The sequence below is a fragment of the Zalophus californianus genome, chromosome 1 (assembly GCF_009762305.2).
Source record: "Zalophus californianus isolate mZalCal1 chromosome 1, mZalCal1.pri.v2, whole genome shotgun sequence".
NCBI lineage: Eukaryota > Metazoa > Chordata > Mammalia > Carnivora > Otariidae > Zalophus > Zalophus californianus.
In genome coordinates, this window is record NC_045595.1 from 159877358 (window position 1) to 159895476 (window position 18119).

The 18119-nt window shown below is 38.9% G+C and overlaps 1 long non-coding RNA gene across 1 annotated transcript in view; it reads left to right on the forward strand.

Moving 5' to 3' along the window:
• The first annotated feature begins 325 nt into the window (after positions 1–325).
• LOC113918177 overlaps positions 326–18119 on the forward strand; it is a 32362-nt gene continuing 14568 nt past the window's right edge. Inside the window, exons 1-2 of the long non-coding RNA XR_003518462.1 lie at positions 326–425; positions 2735–2864. This is a non-coding gene — a long non-coding RNA (uncharacterized LOC113918177). The remainder of the gene's footprint in view (positions 426–2734; positions 2865–18119) is intronic.

Below are 18119 nucleotides of genomic sequence, written 5' to 3' on the forward strand. Positions count from 1 at the left end.
CTAAATTAAAATTATGTACATTATGGTGTGTGTCTTGTTCTTATATACTGGTATGACAGAAGTTGTAAAAAACTCAGTAATCACTTTTTGACCATAAACTAAGTGTATATAGCCCTCTCCAAGGCACTGTGGATCAAGAAGAGGACAGTCCTTGACATTTTGGAACCCAGAGCCTAGTAGTGATGGTGATCTCAGTGCATATACAAATCTAAAACAAAGCAGGTGACAGTATGTTCATCATAATAGAATCAACAAGTCATTTGGAATGTGGGGAGGGCAAGAACGGTTCCATTGGCAATGAGTAAGTAAGAAGGCAGACTTCACAGTGGAATTGAGCCGTGTCTTGCTTCGCTGGTAAGACTTCCACCTGAGAGGCAGGCTGAGGGAGTGTCTTTAACAAAGACACATAAAAAGGGAAGAAAACAGTAAGTAGACAATCAGATGAGGTCAATGGGTGAGGTCAGGTCACAGGTTGGGAAGAAAATCAGAATCCAGTTGTGGAGAACTGTCAGGCTCTACACCATGGTTTATTTTGATAATTTGAGATGTTTTGAAATAAAAGTCAATGTTTTAGAAACATTGAAAGTTTTTAGTTTATTTCATCATGATTTACCAATTCTTAATCAAACCTATTATTTGGTCCTGCATGTCACTTAATGAAGATATTCATACATATTTTTAAAACTGAAAATAATTTGAAACCTGTGCAGCTTTAAGGCTTTTCTTTTCTTTTCTTTTGTTCTCTTCTCTTCTCTTCTCTTCTCTTCTCTTCTCTTCTCTTCTCTTCTCTTCTCTTCTTTCCTTCCTTCCTTTTGGTTGATATGTGAATTAAAGCTCTGCTCAGGAATGTATTTTAATAACATGATTCCACATAGTAAATCAAGTGATTATTTTGAAAATCTATCTTTCCCACTATTTAGTATGTTACAGGGTTTCTTTTTTCATTGAGAATGCACAAATGTTTCTGTACTATGCTAAGTGATTGTATTTGTCTTCTACTGCTGTGTAACAAGTTATTACAAACTGAGCAGCTAAAAACACCATTTAATACTTCACAGATATGTAGGTTAGAAGTCCAGGTACAGGACAGCTGGGGGCTCTGCTCAAGGTCCTTCTGTGCCAGGCAGAAGTCAAGGTGTCAGCCTGACTGCATTCTCATCTGGATCTCAGAATCCTCTCAAATCTTTTCAGGTTATTAGCTGAATACAATTCCTTGTGGTTGTAAGAATGATGTTCCCATTTTCTTGCTGATTGTCTGCAATGGGCCACTCTCATCTTCCAGAGGTCACCCTCAGTTCCTAGCCACATGGCAGGAACAGTCTCTTCTCACAATGACAGCACACTTCTTCCTACTCCCCAGGGAAAACCATCGAGTTTACAAACTTTTAGATTTTTACCTGTGCATATGCATGTCTAAAAATATGTATAAAAATAAAATCATACAATTCATTAGGAACATTTTGCATGCCAATAAACACGGGTTGAATTATTTTAATGACTATATAGTATCCCCATGATATAGCTGCACTGATTTATTTAATTCATTACTTTGCTTTAATTTTCATCATTACAAATAAAGCTGGAATCCCCATATATATTGTAAACATCCTTGTGCATTCTGGCAGGATAGAGTTTAAGCTCCTTAAATACCAAACCAGCCACTGCCGGTAGGCACCACTGACAGTTATGGTAACCGTCACATTTAAGACAATCTCTATGTTAGTGTTGAGACAGGTTGCAATAAAACCCATAATACTTCTATACGGTTGTTCACATTATTAGTAAAATCCACCGTTTGGAACAGTGCCTGAAAGGATACAGTGTAATGTTAATGGTCCCACACCTCTAGCATGTGTGTGATTCTAATTTTTTAATTTTATGTGTCAACTTGACTAGATTATAGAGAACCCAGATATTTGGGCAAATGTTTTTTCTAGGTATGTTTGTGAGGGTGTTTCTGGATGCAATTAACGTTTGAATCAGTAGACTGAATAAAGCAGAATTTTCTCCCTAATGTGGGTGGACCTCATGCAATCCGTTGAAGGCCTAAATAGAACAAAAAGGCTGAGTGAAAGGGAATTCCTCCTGTGGGCTTGCCTGCCTGCCTGCCTTTGAGCTGAGACATTAGCTTTTTCCGACCTTCAAACTTGAACTGAAACATAGTCTCTTTCTGGGTCTAGAGGCTGCTGGCCTTCAGACTGCAACTACATTAGGTCTCCAACTTGTGACTACAGACCTTGGAACTTGTCTGCTTCCACAATCATGTGAGTCAATTCCCTATTCTCTTTGTCTCTCTCTCTCTCTCTCTCTCTCTGTCTCTCTCTTTCTCTGTCTTTCGCTGTCTCTCTCTCTCTCTCCTTTTCTCCTTCTTTCTCTCTCTCACCCTGTATTCCTCGCCCCACCCCCGGCCTCTCTCCACCCTTTTGGTCTCTGCAGGACCTTAGTACTATGCGCTTTACTTGTGGGTGGAGTAAGTTCATGTGTTGGAGTGTTCACACCTGCCAACGTTTAGTTTCACAGGCAGACAGAAACACAGTATACCACAACCAGGGGACCTTCGGTTTTCTCATTTAAAGAGGGGGTGGAGATCTCTTGTTGTAGTATCTGAAGAGCATGGAGTCTCAGTTTCCTCATCTGTACAAAAAGGGTTTAGTCGTAAGGTTTAAATGAGATACTTTCATTGACCATGGTGCAGGTTAAGTGCTTCATAAAATGTTTGTTTTTCTTTTCTTAGAATCTTAAAAAGTGGGCAGATGGATTATTTCATATGTCCTCAGAAGCTGGGCATCAAGATTCCTTCATTAGAGGCCATGTCCGCTGTATGCCAACAATTCTTGAGAGTGAGTTTACACTGCCTACTGTTGGTGAGTAATTTTGTAACAATATCCCATTCTCAAACACATGGGGTGGTCCTGACTAACTGCCATGGAAATAAAGAATGACTAGGTCTTCAATAAAAAGAGAGTTTTATTGCTGTAAATATGATCTGGCTTAACCCCACCCTGAATCCCTGCAGCGCATAAGTACAGGAATACCAAAGATACATGAAAGCTAACCCTAAAGTGGGGAGTCCCCGGCACTTAGGTATGATGTAGGAGCATAGGTCAGATCATTCATGCATTTCTATTTAAATGCATGTGTATTATCAGACTCTCTTCCCCCCAAATAAATTGAATGGTGAAAGTCTTTACCACCCGTTCAGTGCAGAAAAGAAAATGACTCTCTATTTGATTGAATTAAAAATTAATTAGCTATATCTTAAAAAATGGAATACAGAATTCTTGTTAAGAGATTTAAAAACATTTGAGTATATTTAGAATTCTATTTGTTAACTTAAAATCCTGCAAAAATCTCATCTCCAGATGCTCTGCATCTCTAGAATTTTAATTTGATTTTGATTTTAATATTGTTTCACTTACATTGGTCCTTACCTTTTAACTATTAACACTTGTTAGAAATGTCAAGTATACTTGCTGCAGTTATAATGCTTTTCTTTAGAATGATCCATTTTAATTGTGTAATTGCCAGATAAATGATTTTGTGTTTGTTGACATGTATTCAGTGATTGGTTGTTCATGAAATGTTGATATTTGCTTCACTTGTTTACTCCTTCAATCATAAACCAGGCATTTCTTCCTTTCTTTGGAAGCTGGAAATATGATACGAACATTGAGTAGTACATTAAAAAGGCCTTCATTCTTTTTCATCCCTCTTTGGGTTGTTGGAGTCTAAATTTGTCTTGCTTTTGTCCTGCACAGACTCCTAATAATAAAGTGTCTTCACTTATCTGTTGTAGCCGCCAAGGTCTGCTAACAAGAAGAAAGCATTGGTTAACTAAAAGAACATGGCTTTGATTTAAAGAAAATTCTGGATTCAAAATCCAAACTCTACTTCTTCGTGGCTATATTACTTTGGGCAATCATTTACCCTGTTAAACCATGTGTTCCTTCAACTATAAAATGGACTGTAATTGCTACTGTGCAGATTTTTGATGAGTATAAAAATAGTTATCTATCTATCTTTCTATCTCTTTCATCTATCAAAGCATGGCACCTGATTGTGTATAAATACTTTATCAAACTATGAACAAGTTGCCAAAGGCTTTGACTAATATCAGTGATTTTTTAGTATCTAAGAAGAGTCCGATCTAAAGGAGGATCTATTGCCCAAATGTTGTTTGAGAAGTAAGACTAAGAGATACAGAAGTAGCTAAAGTCCTCAGTGTTCCATTTTTGCCAAGAATGACTTCCATGTCCAGCCGAGGCATGGTCTCTTCCAGGTAGTCCCCTGCCTCATCTTCTCTCTACCACAGACAACCATCTTGAATACTTAAGGCTGTTCTTGACCTCCATGCTCTCAGCAACATCCTAAATTAAATTTTAAGGAGCTGCCGGCAGGATGTTCTTTGCTAATCTCTAGTCCTATCAAGTAACATAGGTAAAAGCCTATTTTCTTTAAAGTAGCTATTGATATGATTGTATTTAGGTCTGCTATCTTGCTATTTATATTTTGACATTTCTTTTTTGCTTCTTCTGTTTCTCCTTTCTTGTATTCTTTTATGTTAAAAAATTATTTTAGTATACTATTTTAATTCCTCTCCAGGTTTGTTCCTATGTATATTTTCATTATCTGTTAGTGGTTTCTGTAGGGATTATAATCTGCATTTTTAACTCATTATAATCTTCCAAGATTTAACACTGAAGGTTCTGTTTCTGGGTAAGATGGCATAAATATGTTAAAATTCTTCTTCCACTGAAAGCAGCTATGAAAACCTGAGGGAAAAGATGGGTAGCTTTCCTTGAACAGAACTCTGAAAAGTAAATATTAGCATGTCAATCGGGAAAGAATACCAGATTCTGAAGTACTACTGAGCTGGCAGAGAGTCTGCCATTTTTCCTCTCCAGTATCTCCCAGCCTGAACTCAGCAGCAGTCTGAAACCCTGACATGAGCACTGTGGGACATAAAGGGAAGGATCTTGGAGAAATTCTCCGGTTCTGGCTTGAGGAATAGAAAATGGAAATGTTAAAGCTCTAGAAAGAGATGGGGGAAATTGCCAGGTCTTGTCCATTTGGGCTTCTATAACAAAAATACCAAAGACTGGGCAGCTTATAAACAGAAGAAATTTATTTCTCACAGTACTGGAGGCTGGGAAGTCCAAGGTCAAAGCACCAGCACATTCGGTGTCTGGTGAAGGCCCTCTTCCAGGTTGCAGACCACTGACTTCTCTCTGTGTCCTCAGTGGAGGAAGAGGTAAGGGAGCTCTCTGGTGTCTCTTTTATAAGGGCACTGATCCCATTCATGAGGCTCTGCCCTCATGACCTACTCACTTCTCCAAGGTTCCTATACCATTCTCGAAATCTTCTAATACCTCGTCTTTAAAGTTAGGATTTCAACATATGAATTTTGAGGTGATACAAACATTTGGGTCATAGTGCCCATTTTTCCCCCTCTCCCTTTACTCTGTTCTCGAATTCCCAGAACCAGACTCTTGGGCAGTGAGGGCAGGGACATGCTAGGAGAAGCAACCTTCTTCTCCTTTTGGTAGAACTCTGGCTCCATGAGGACATGGCTGAAGCCTGTTGGTTTTTTACCTTCCTGTTTCTGTGGCCTCCCTCCACGTGGGACAGGATGTATGTTCCCAATTATGGATGTGGGAAGTCTCTGGTCAGGGGATGGAAAAGAGGAGCCATAGGAAATCAGAAACCACTGGAGAATGAGCAGAAAAGGAGAAGCATGAGAAGATGTACCCCTGGGCTTCTCCTTGACCTGCATTTGTAGGAGCCTGATCATTATAAGCACACCAATGGCTTTGAGAACAAAGCTATAGACATACAGTTATTTCTCAAATATAGTGCTCTTATTTGAGAAATAAGATACAGAGCACCACTGGGTAGCTAACATGTAGGGCAAATACCAATAGTAATACAAATGGGGTTGCTAGATTTAGCAAATACAAATACAGTTGAATTTGAATTTCAGATAAACCAAAAATATATGTTTTTTTAGTACATGTATATCTCATGCAATATTTGGCAGTCTGTACTTCATCTGGCAGCCCTAACTGCACAGACATTGATAATTGAACTGACTTTGGAACTATAGGCCATGAGGAACTTGTAGAATGAAACTAACCAAGTCAAGTGTCTGCTAAAACAAAAATACCAGTATTTCCCACAGGGTTTAAACAAGATTTGGATTTTCATAAGGGAATATTCAAAACATCCAAAATACAATAAAAAAAAAATCATTCTGCATGCAAAGACCACAAAAAACATCTCAACTTTCACGGGGAAAGATGACTAACAGAGGCCAATGGCAAGACAGGAATTACCTGACAAAGACTTTAAAGCAGCTATCATGAAATTTTGGAAGAGTAACTACAAATATTCTTGAAGAAATAAGTTAAAATTAAAAGAATTGACAAGGAAATACACAATATAAAGAAGAACCAAATGGAAATTTTGACTGAAAAATACAAAAACATAAAAATTTTGGAACATCAGGAACAAAGGAAGAGAAACAATTACCAAATATAGTGGGGAAATCTTCTCTTGAGTTCTTTAAAATACATTTGGCAGTTGAGAGCAAAAAGAATAATATTGTCTGATGGGGTTTTCAATGTATATGAATACAATATACATGACAACTATAACACAAAGAAGGGAGAATAATAGGACCTGTATAATGGTAAGATTTCTATATTACAATTGAAATGGCAAAATAGGACACTAAATAAAGTCAAAAGTTAAGTATGTGTTTTTCAGTTACTAGAACAATTGCTAAAAAAATACAAAGACAGTCAAAATTATAATAGACAAGTTAAAATGGAATACTAAAAGCATTAAATTACTTGCAGTGAAGTATTATATATATCTATAACATAGGTATAGTTTTATGCCAACAATACAGCGTTATAATTTTTACTTTTAAGTATCATATGTCTTTTAAAGAAATTTGGAGAAGAAAAGAAATACATACATATGTATAGACATATGTATGTGTAGTCTTTTGTATTTACCCACGGAAGAGGCTAAGATCCTATGGTTTGCACCAAACCAGAAAAGTGAAATCGAGGAGCTTCTTAGAGGAGGTGATAAACTAAAGAAAGAATGATGATGTACTTGGTGAAGCTCCCATTAGTTTAGTATGAATGGGGCAAATGTATTGAGTCAGGAGTGATGAGAGGTAAGGCAAGAGAGGTGGACAGAAGCCAGAAAATGAAAGAACTTGGTGGGATTTTCCTTTCTCTTTCCTCTGGTAAGCTTTTCATCCAAGGTTGCCATGAAGAGTTTCCCTCATGTTATAACCTGTGCAATTAACATAGTGCGTGGCATATGAGCAAATACTGATTGAATGAATAACTGAAATGAGTGTTCTGAATGAGGGTACTTCTCCCATTCTGACTTTGTACTCATCTCCTCACCATGATGCTTTATAACTTTTTTCCTTTTTTCACAATCCCTTCTTCCCTATATCCTTAGTCAATGACCTGTAAGGTATATAGTCTTGGCTTCTACGCCAGTGGGGAGAGGTCTCCCTGTGTGGCAAGGCATGCATGCTCTTGGGAACAATGTATGGGGTTACCATTTTTTAGAGATCCTGTTAAGACTTGATAACTTTCTTTTGGGGATAAGGTTGATAATGGTTGATACTCCTATTTTCCTTATAAAGGAGCTAAGCTCAAATGCTCCTCCTGCCTGCCCCCAACTACACACACACACACACACACACACACACACACACACACACACACACACACACTTTATTAAACCAGCTTTCTTTAAACTTCAGAGTAGCTGATCTGGAAGAGAGAAAGACAGAAAAAGAGAATCTAGGAAAACAGGAGTCAGAGAGAGAACAGTTTTAAACAAAGTTATAAAACAATGTTTTCCCAAACCTTTCTCCTAGCATGGTTGACTGCTACATACAAGTTCTACAAAACTCCTTCAAATCTTGGCTGGTACTTATCAGGCTGCAGTACTTTTCAGGAATGCTAATTGTGCAGAGCAGAAGGCATTGTACTCTGCCGGGGTCTAGTTAATTATCAGTGACTAGCATTAAAAGTATTAATTTGATTTGAAAAGTCTCAAATTAGTTTGGGATACGATTTCCTCCAACACTGAGAATATCTTGTTTGAATAGTTCCTGAATTTTTAAATTAATTAATTAATTTATCATTAAAATTTCATTTGTAAAGTCATCTTCTTTTCTTTTGTTTTTTTTAAAGATTTTATGTATTTATTTGAGAGAGAGAGAGAGAGCATGCAAGTGGGGAGAGGAGCAGAGGGTTAGAGGGAGAGGGAGGGAGGCAGAGGGAGAGAAATCTCAAGTAGACTTCACACTGAGCACAGAGCCTGACGCGGGGCTTGATCTCACAACCCTGAGCTGAAACCTAGAGTTGGATGCTTAACCGACTGAGCCACCCAGGTGCCCCCCTAAAGTCATTTTATTTTCTAAGGTAAGATCTTGATTTTAGACTTTTCTCCTGTCTTTAGTCTCAAGAACCCTAAATAAGTAAATCTTATACAATAAAAAACCCAGTTTTGAAGACTGTTATAAAGTCTAGTTATAGAGTAATGTGGTCCAGGTCATTTAGAAATTGGGTATCTTCAACTGGGAATGCATGGCTCATTTTTACTTCTACCACCTGTTATAGAGTAGCAAAACCAAAGAAACAGAAAAACACCAAGGCAATTTCCTTTAAATTGTAAGATTAAAAAATAATTGAGGAAACTTACCCAAAAATCAGTTCCCTTAAATGTGGTTTATTGCAATTTTAATTTTTTATGGTTACATTTTAACTTTTATCTCATAAATTAAATATTAACAGTTATGCCTAAGCTGGAATATATTTTATCCACTTATGAAAATGCATTGACTAACACTAATTAAATTTGCTTAATCAAGCTTAACAATGCTGCATGCTGTTACCCAAAAGTGAGTACCACACACATTTCCCAAAGTGCTCAAGCTAGAACACCACAGACTTTTTCTATTGGGGTATCCAAGGGTACAGCCATCTGTTATTTACTCTAATTTTTAATAAAAGTTATTATTCATCTTTATTTCTAATCATTTATGTTGCAAACAAAACACACTTTATGATTATTATTATCATTTTAACTCCACTATAGCCAAGGAGACACAAAGGAAAATGGTTTGCATTCAACAGTGCAGCATTAATGTTTGCAAATGGTTTAGCTTCAGAGGCAGGAAGACATAGGTATTATGCAGGTAATACCTAACATCAAATTATACACAGTAACATTTAATCACATTGCCCTAATACCTTCAGCACAATGAGCTTTTCCCCAGTGAAATAGGAAAATGTGATCACCCTTAATGCCCTGAAGTACAAGACAGTGGCTGTATCATTCTTTATCATGTATTGCTTTTGTTTATAGCTAATCACATTTAGACTATTTTAACCCGGGCCCTAAAGATATACAATAAATCATACCTGATAGAGCAAGACTAAAACCTGTTGATGGGATTGCCTTCAAGCCGCACTGAGCACAGAAAAAAAAAAAAAAAAAAAGCCCATGGATTGAGATAGGTGGGGTCCACTTCAGAATGAAAAGAAGTGAAGAAAGTTCTGTGAAGAGAAATTGTACGTTAGGGACACTTAGTGGGATATCGTGGTGCCTCCAATGATTCTCTCTAATACCTTGGTAATGGGGCAACTGACTCCAGGGTCACATTTTGAGATGGTACCCAGGAAGGTTCACAATGCCAGCAAAGAGGGATATGATATATGCCGGTCGAGTAGTAAGGGGTCAGAAGGAAAGATAATAATAAAGCCTAACATTTACTGACTGTTCACCGTGTGTAAGATGCTGGGTTAGGCACCTGATGTGTGTCATCTTATCTTCCCATTGACCCTCTGAGGTAACCGCTTTCATACAAATGTTTTAGATAAAGGCACAGGCTAAGAGGAGTTACAACATCTCCACAGTCCCACGGAAGTGAGATTCACAGCCTGCAAGTCTGAGGCTGTGTTCTTACTCACTTTGGTATTCAAGTGAGCTAACTAGGAGAATAAGTGATCAACCAACGTTTTCCAAACTTAGTGTAGGGAAGTGGCACGTTTCACAGAAGGTACTTAATGACTGCCCTTCTGGAAGGTACTAAAGGTTGAGCTTGGTAATAAGAGTCCACAGCAGGTGTGATACAGAGATCATGGCAAAGTTAGGGAATGACGCAGATTTCCAAAAATGAAGAAATGTCGCAATAACTTCAATCGGTCTCGCCAAGGCCGTGGGACCAGGGACACCCCAGTTTCAGGGGCAGCATTTATTCTGGAAGGAATGGGTGTCCCAAATGTTCATGGGAAGAAGTTGTTGGTTGAGGTAGTGCCTTCTCTTGCAAGTGCTGGGGGTTAGCGGGGCTGATGCTCTAAATCTCCTGAGGCCTGAGATGTAAAACATTCCCCAGAGGCACCCTAGCATGGAGAGCATGAGACAAGCCAGAGTGACACACAGTCCAGTAGCCCAGGCGCTCCAAAGGAAAAAAGTGTCGGGTGGACCACAGCCATTTCCTCGTTTCTTAGTCAATAGGAACGCTCTGGGCCTTTTTTATAGGGATTCATCTATGCAGAGAATTTGGAACACGTGTCAGAACATGTAATCCCACTCGATATCATCTGCAGCCATCTCAGGAGAGACTTGAATTAAAGATACCTTCTGGGGCCCCTGGGTGGCTCAGATGGTTAAGCGTCTGCCTTCGGCTCAGGTCATGATCTCCAGGTCCTGGGATGGAGCCCCATGTCTGGCTCCCTCTCCCTCTGTCTCTCACCCTGCTTGTGTTCTCTCTCTCTCTGTCTCTCTCTCAAATGAATAAATTAAAAAAAAAAAAAAGAATTATCTTCAAGATAGTTAAAAAAAAAAAGGTACCTTCTAAGCTTGTTCCATATCGAAACTGAAACTAGAGAAACTTCTCTGACTGGTGGAGTCAGATTTTGATACCTCAAATGATAAAGGCCGTATAAGTTGCTCTCCTTTATACATGCTGTTTTACTGAATCTCATTTCTGTTGGAATATGCTCAAGCAATGACTGAGCAGAGTAAGGTCGGGGGAGGAAGATGGCGAGAGGAGGGACCACCTCCTGTGCTTTTCCTTTAGCGTGCTGGCATTGGATAAGAGATACCAAAATGTGTATAACTGTTTCCCTGCCCTTGAGGAGCTGATAATTAGCCAGGCGATAGGAGGTGAATAGGTTGTAAAATAAAACAAGTGTAGCATAAAGATATCAATTATTCCCAGAACTTACTAACAGAAACTTTTAGGTCTTGCTTTTCAAAAAATCACTTCCCTGGTGTTTGAGCTTTCTGGAAAACAGAGAGCTGCCAAGTAGGCCATTCTTAGCACAGCTGTGCCCATGTTTAGAAACATTCATTATTGTTTCCCTTGTTCTGCACTGAACCCAAAACAAAATAATCCTCTTAAGAAAAAGGGAGCCTCTGGGTTCTCGGTTTCCCTCTCAAAGGGTGGAGCATATAGAGGGATCTGGCGTTGGAGAATAGTCCCCACCCTCTGCCTTCTTCTAGCGGACCTGCTGGAAGCTTCCCCTCTGCTATCCGTTTCGTTGAAGTCCTAGAATGGAGTTTGGGAAAACGCTTTCCTCCTTTCAGCTCAACAGAGCGTGATGGCTGAGGGCTCTTGGGCTCAGAGCCAGCCTCTTTGTACTTGAATTCAGGCTCCATCATTTCTTACCTGTGTCATGCTGGGAAGTAAGCTCTCTGGGCTTCAGTGCATTGGACCACCAAATAAGAACGTTTGTTTCTCCTCCTAGGCTTGCTGTAAGCACGAAATGAGATAATGTATACAAACCAACTAGCAAAATTCATGTAAATATTCCATAAAGATTATCTGCCAGAGTTTTCATTATGATTGCAGGATATATGGCTAATTAATATGAGAACTGATAAGCCAAAATGTACATAGGCCTGAAGCTGCAATTCTGAGGATTTTCTAGGATTCTTCCTGGCATCAGCATAGTACCCTGTGGATCTAATCCCAGACAAGTTTTTTCCCCAATGAACTCAATATTAAATGATGCTGGTTTGTAGGTGGGACATATTAATTTTGTCCTGTATTTACTTACACGGTTCACAGGACATTAATAGTAAAAAAAAAGTCTTGACTTTTCATGCACAGCAGATACAGACCAAACCCAGTTAAAATAAGAAAAAAGAGACTTCAATATTTTCTCTTTAAAAGGTAGCTGCTAGAATTTAAAAAGCTCGTTCTTACTAACTATGCATACCTAAAACCATAAGGACATGTAAAAATACAAACTTTTTTTCCACAATCCCAGCCCTCAGTTCTTTAAAAAAATAATTTGTGCCCAGAGAATCAGCATTACCAGAAGGCAATATTTATAGAAGTGGCGAGTCAGCCAGCCCAGCTGTCATTAACACTTATCATATCATCTGAGCATAACTCTCCTTAGAGCACCTGGCAGCGAGGAGAATTATAATCACATAAATACAATGAACTATATATTTTAAAGTGTGTGTATGCCTGCATGTATTTGAGCCCTTTGATGTTGTTTGACACAAACTGTAGTTCAAAACTCCGACTTCTGAGGACCCATGCAACTAAGCTTGGTGTGGGTTAAAACTAAGTTACATAGGATGAACAATCGTGCAAATGGCATTTTACCAGAGTCCACTTTTTATCAGATGGTGCCTTTTATCAGGTTATGGCTGAAGGCAGGATGGAAGCCATTACAAACAGCGAGCTGTGGCCAAAGCAAGGACTGCCCAGCTTTGCCTCAATGTTGTGCTCTGGAAACTTCCAATCCAGCTTTCTCTCTGATTCCAGGAGGCCCCTGACGCTATTACCACAAAATTCACATCCGTATTCTAGCTTATTCCTTTGTTCTTGCCTTTTCTGACCCCGTGATTGACATTATCTTGATCACACTCCATTGGTGTTGGAGGCCTTTCACTCTTGACCTATTGGCATTTGCTCTTTTTACAACCATGGGCCCCTCTGAGTCGCCTACCAGAAATGTGCAAAGTCTCTGCTGGAGCCTGAGGCCTACAACATTTTTCTTGGTTTCCTACTCATCCACCTCCATTCGGATTGGTTCTGAGCTACATATACTTTTTGGTAGTTGCCCTGTCCTGAGAAGAAATAGGGATATAAAACTGGAGTAGCACAGAAGGATTATTTGAGTGAGACTGGACAAGCTAATTCACATAAAATCCCTAACCCAGAGCCAGGCAGCAGGAAAGATTTTGGCCAAGAGGACATAGTAGGTTTTAGAACAGTGTATTTGGTTGTTTTCTGCTGTAATGGCAGAGTAGGTTTGCAAAATGGCAAATGTGTATGACGGCTCCTGACTTAGGTTTGGTCCAATGCAAAAACTGTTGCTTAATTGTTGTTGAAGAACATTAAGCCACACCATGTAGTTTGCTTTCACTTCATTTTCCTGTGAAACCAGTTCTCATTTGTCCTTACAGACTTTCACATATTTGCTTTTCTCTCACTGAAGCCTAGCCGGAAAGAGTGGGATTTATTTGCCTCCTTTTGTGGACTGAATGTTTGTGTCCCCATGAGCCCCAAATTCATATGTTGAAGTCCTACTAACCCCCAATGTGATGGCATTAGGACTTGGGGCCTTTGAGGATGGAACCAAAGACAGCCATCTGCCAACCAGGAAGCCAGCCCTCACCAGACACTGGATCTGCCGGTATCTTCATCTTGGACCTTCCAGCTTCTAGAACCTTGAGAAATAAATGTTTGTTCTTCAAGCCACCCAGGTTTCTGGTATTCTGTTATAGCAGCCCGAAATGATTAAAATACTCATTTTGATTCTAAAGCATGTTTCTCAAATTTGAATATGCATATGAGCACCTTGGGTCTTGTTAAAATGCAGATTCTGATTCAGCAGGTCATGGGGGTGAGGCCTGCATCTCTAACAAGCCCTCCTCCCCTATCTACAAGGCACTGCTGATGTGTGGATTGCACTTTGAGTAGCAAAGTTCTCGAAGATTCTAAACCATTCTGGTATATGGCAAGTGGGGCAAATGATATATACAATATCCCTGCTATGTTGGGAAATTGAACAAATAGGCAAATGTCTTTGAGCATTACTTTAGGAAGGGGGACTAGTAGGGTTCAAAGAGTACTTTGTAATTGAAAAAACAGAGTGAATATTCTGTCTTATTTCTTTGGAGTCAAGCCTTAAATATTTTTGAGAAATGGCTCTACAGTATATTCTAACTTCAGATGAAGCCAGATGTCATTTCTTTAAGCATCATTTTAGGATTTAGATGATGGCCCAGATTAATATTATTCATATTGACTTTGGGGAAAGAAACAGGATGAGCCCATTGACAGTGAGACCCTCCTGGTGTCACAGGATTAAATTATGTATACAATTCAGAAATTCTAACTTATTAACTGAAATGGAGACTGGTAAACGGCTTTTTACAGGTAGTTCTGAACAGAAGAATAACCAGGTTGCACATGGGCCCTGCAAAACAACTAAAGATGATTTCCAGCGGGTTCGATATGGTGTAATATGCTTTGCCAAGCATTTCCTTCACTGACTCAAAGCACAAAGATTTCCAGAGAATGCTTAATTCTGTTCCTCTGGTCCCTTCCGACTTATCCCATCAAAAATATCTGTTTGCAGTAGCTGTATCCTGGAATATTAAGATTTGAACCGACATCCACTTTTTGCTAAATATAAACCCACATTCAAATACAATGATTGTTAGTATTTTCTTCATATGAAGAATGAGATGTTTAAAAAAGGCCAGGCGTTTCTTTTAAGTATGTTTGCTCTAGTCATCCTTGAAAATGGAGTCTGTCAGTCCCTCCAAATGTTTGAAATTTCCTCTCTGGGGATGGAGGTGTGGGGTAGAGGAGCTAATCCTTCCTGAGTAATCCTTCCTGAGTGCTGAAGTACCTTCGCTTGTCCGATTTGCCTCTTCTGCTTTTGCCATTCGGCCCCTCTGTCTCTCCAGGGTCAGCAAACAGGCTGTCCAAATCTGCAGGTATTTGGAGATCTGACAGCCCAGACATGGAAATCTATGACAAGCACTTAGCATAGGGGATGATTTTGGGCTTCTGCTGACCATAGCAAGTTTCCTTGTGTGATTCTGATGCAAATGCATGCTCTGTACATATAGAAAGAGACAGGAGTATGCTAGGAAATCTGCTAGTGATGCAGAAAAATGGAGAGAGATTAAGAGGCCAACTATATCATCCCTTTCCTTATCTCAAGATAAGGCGGGGATGCCTCTGTCAGGCAGAGGAGATCACAGAGATGGATATATTTGTCTTTTGATCTCAGAGAACAAAACCCATGTTTCTGTTTTTTCCACAGCTTCTGGCATAAGGAGAAGAATCTATCTGTGTGTTGGGGGATGGGATGGGCCCTGTATAGCTGATGTTCTTTTATTTCTTGCCTTCCAACTGGGAACAGTAATTTCTTCTTGGTTTGTTAAATTATCATATAAAATAATGTATGTGAAAAATGGGCACTTAATACATTTATTGAAATGGCATGTATTCCTCCTTAATGAGTAATTAAATTTCATATCATATTTACAGGGCGGGCCTTTACAATTGAGGAAAGGGAGTAAAAGATTACCACCACTACTTTTCCCAAAGATGACCATGACCGTAACGGTCAGAGAAGATCCTATTATGTCGTAATGCAAGAGGACACCATTTCTATTTACTTGGCTACTCTGCCCAGATCCTGCATTGACAATGATTTTTGCCTGAGTCTATTCCTGTGCACTAAAAAGTGTTCTGAGCTTTGAGATGAAATGCTCTGTCACTCAGCCCACTGGGAGGGCAGGTGAATTGGGGCAATTTGAGGTAAGGCAAGAAAAATTATTGTCTTTTCCATCACAAAATGAGGGATAAGAACTTTTCACATGTGGATAATGGAAAACCTAAATTTAGTGGTCAAAAAGGCCAAATAGTGTTCTTGACTCAAATTTTCATTTATTATGTTTGTTCACTCATTCATCATTCCATTTCCAAAATGTATTTATTAAATGACACTGACAATTTTTGTGTCAGGTATTGTGCTAGAAATACAGAGAAAAATGAGACATAAGTGTTACTAACTAAATGAGCTCATATTCTGGTAGGAGAGAAGACAGTCTTATTAAGAAATAATGATACATGGGGTGCCTGGGTGGCTCAGTTGGTTAAGCATCTGCTTTCGGTTCAGGTCATGATCCCAGGATTCTGGGATCGAGTCCCTCATCGGGCTCCTTGATCAGCGGGGAGTCTGCTTCTCCCTCTGCCTTTTACCCCTGCTCCTGATCTCTCTCTCTCGCAAATAAATAAATAAATCTTTGGAAAAAAAATAATGATACATTACTGTATTACATGTGTAGTGTGTAGATGCAGCTATAAGGTATATAGTGGAAGAGAACAGAAAATGATTCTTTTCCTGCCTGTGGATTGGGGGATGGAAAGTGGTCAGGAAGAAGGTGACAGAGGCCATGATGTGTGATATGGGTCTTGAAGAATGGGTAAGGATGTGAATTTAAAAACTTAAAATTATTTGTATCCTGTTAATCAGCAATTTTACTTCTTATATACTTAGGATAATTTCTTAAGGAAATAACCAGGCATATACATGTTATTACAACAATGGATAAAAACAAAAATGCAATTTTCAACAATAGAGCATTGAGTAAATAAATTATAGTGCATCCACACTGGGAAATTAATATAGCTGTTAAAAATCATGTTGTAGAAGATAGGAGAAAAAATTATCATTACACTGTTGAATGAAAAACAGTTACTTTTAAGTTTGTACACGTTATTTCCAAGTGTGTGTGTATTTGTGTGTGTGTGTGTGTGTGTGTATATATATATATACACATATATATATAAACATACATATGTATGTATATAAACATGCATATGATGAGAAGAAACACATACTCCAGAATGCTAGCTCTCATTATCTTCATTTGTATTCTCAGATTTGTTGAGATTTAATTGACATGTAGCATTGTATAAATTAATGTGTATAGTGTGTTGACTTGAGACACTTACATGTTGTGAATTGTGAAATGATAGCCCTAGGAGCGTTGGTTAATACCTCCATTACCTCACATAATTATCATTTCTTCTTTGTGGCGAGAATATTTAAGATTTACTCCCTTAGCAACGTTCAAGAATACAATGCATTATTGTGAACTCTACTCCCCATGCTGTAATCAGATTCCCAGAACTTATTCATCTTATTACTGGAAGTCTGTACCCTTTGACCAGCACCTCCCTGTTCCCCCACCCTCAGCCCCTGGCAACCACCACTTTGCTCCGTTTCAGGGAGTTCGGCTTTTTTTAGATGTTGCATATAAATGAGATCATGCAGTATTTGTTTTTCTCTGTCTGACTTAGGTATTCAATAATCCTTTAAAAATCAATAAATTTTTTTCATCATCCACCTTCCTCCAAGGGCAAAATTCCTTGAGGAATTTGATTGTGCTCTTTATTTTCGGTAAAAGAATAATAACCTGATCTCTAGTAAGGATAAAAACACAGCAAGCTACCCTTTCCAGATAGGAAATTCAAATTGTTATCAAAGGTATGGCGAGAGAAGCGGCGAAGGACACATAAGCCAGTTGTTTCTCTAAATTTTCTCTGCTCTTTCCTTGGATCCAGACAGCCTCCAGATCCAGGGGACAAAATGCTCTCCTCTTGGACCATTGCTTTCACCAAATCGGGCAGCAGTGTTCTCTTTTGGGTTCACTGAGTAAGGCTCCAAGAAAACATGAGACCTGTTAAATTTCCTAAAGCAGTATTTTGAGAGGGTTGTGTCTCTCAAAAGCCTACATGAGAAATCTCTTTTCTAGAAAAAAAGTATTAGAAAAATGTGCTGCTTCCCTAGGGACTGCTTTCATTTCACCAATAAAAACTGTATAAGTTACTCCTTTTTTTTTTTTTTTTTTTTTTTGCTTAGGCTAGTAAGAAGCTTAGGGCCAAATTTGTGGGGGTTTTGTTGTTGTTATTTGTATTTTGGGGTTTTTTTGAGTAGCTATTTACATCTCCTGGTGGAAGTCTGGGATTGTGAAGCATAGCAGCCTTCATCAGTTCTTTCTGGATCTCTGGAGCACTGGCTGGGGAG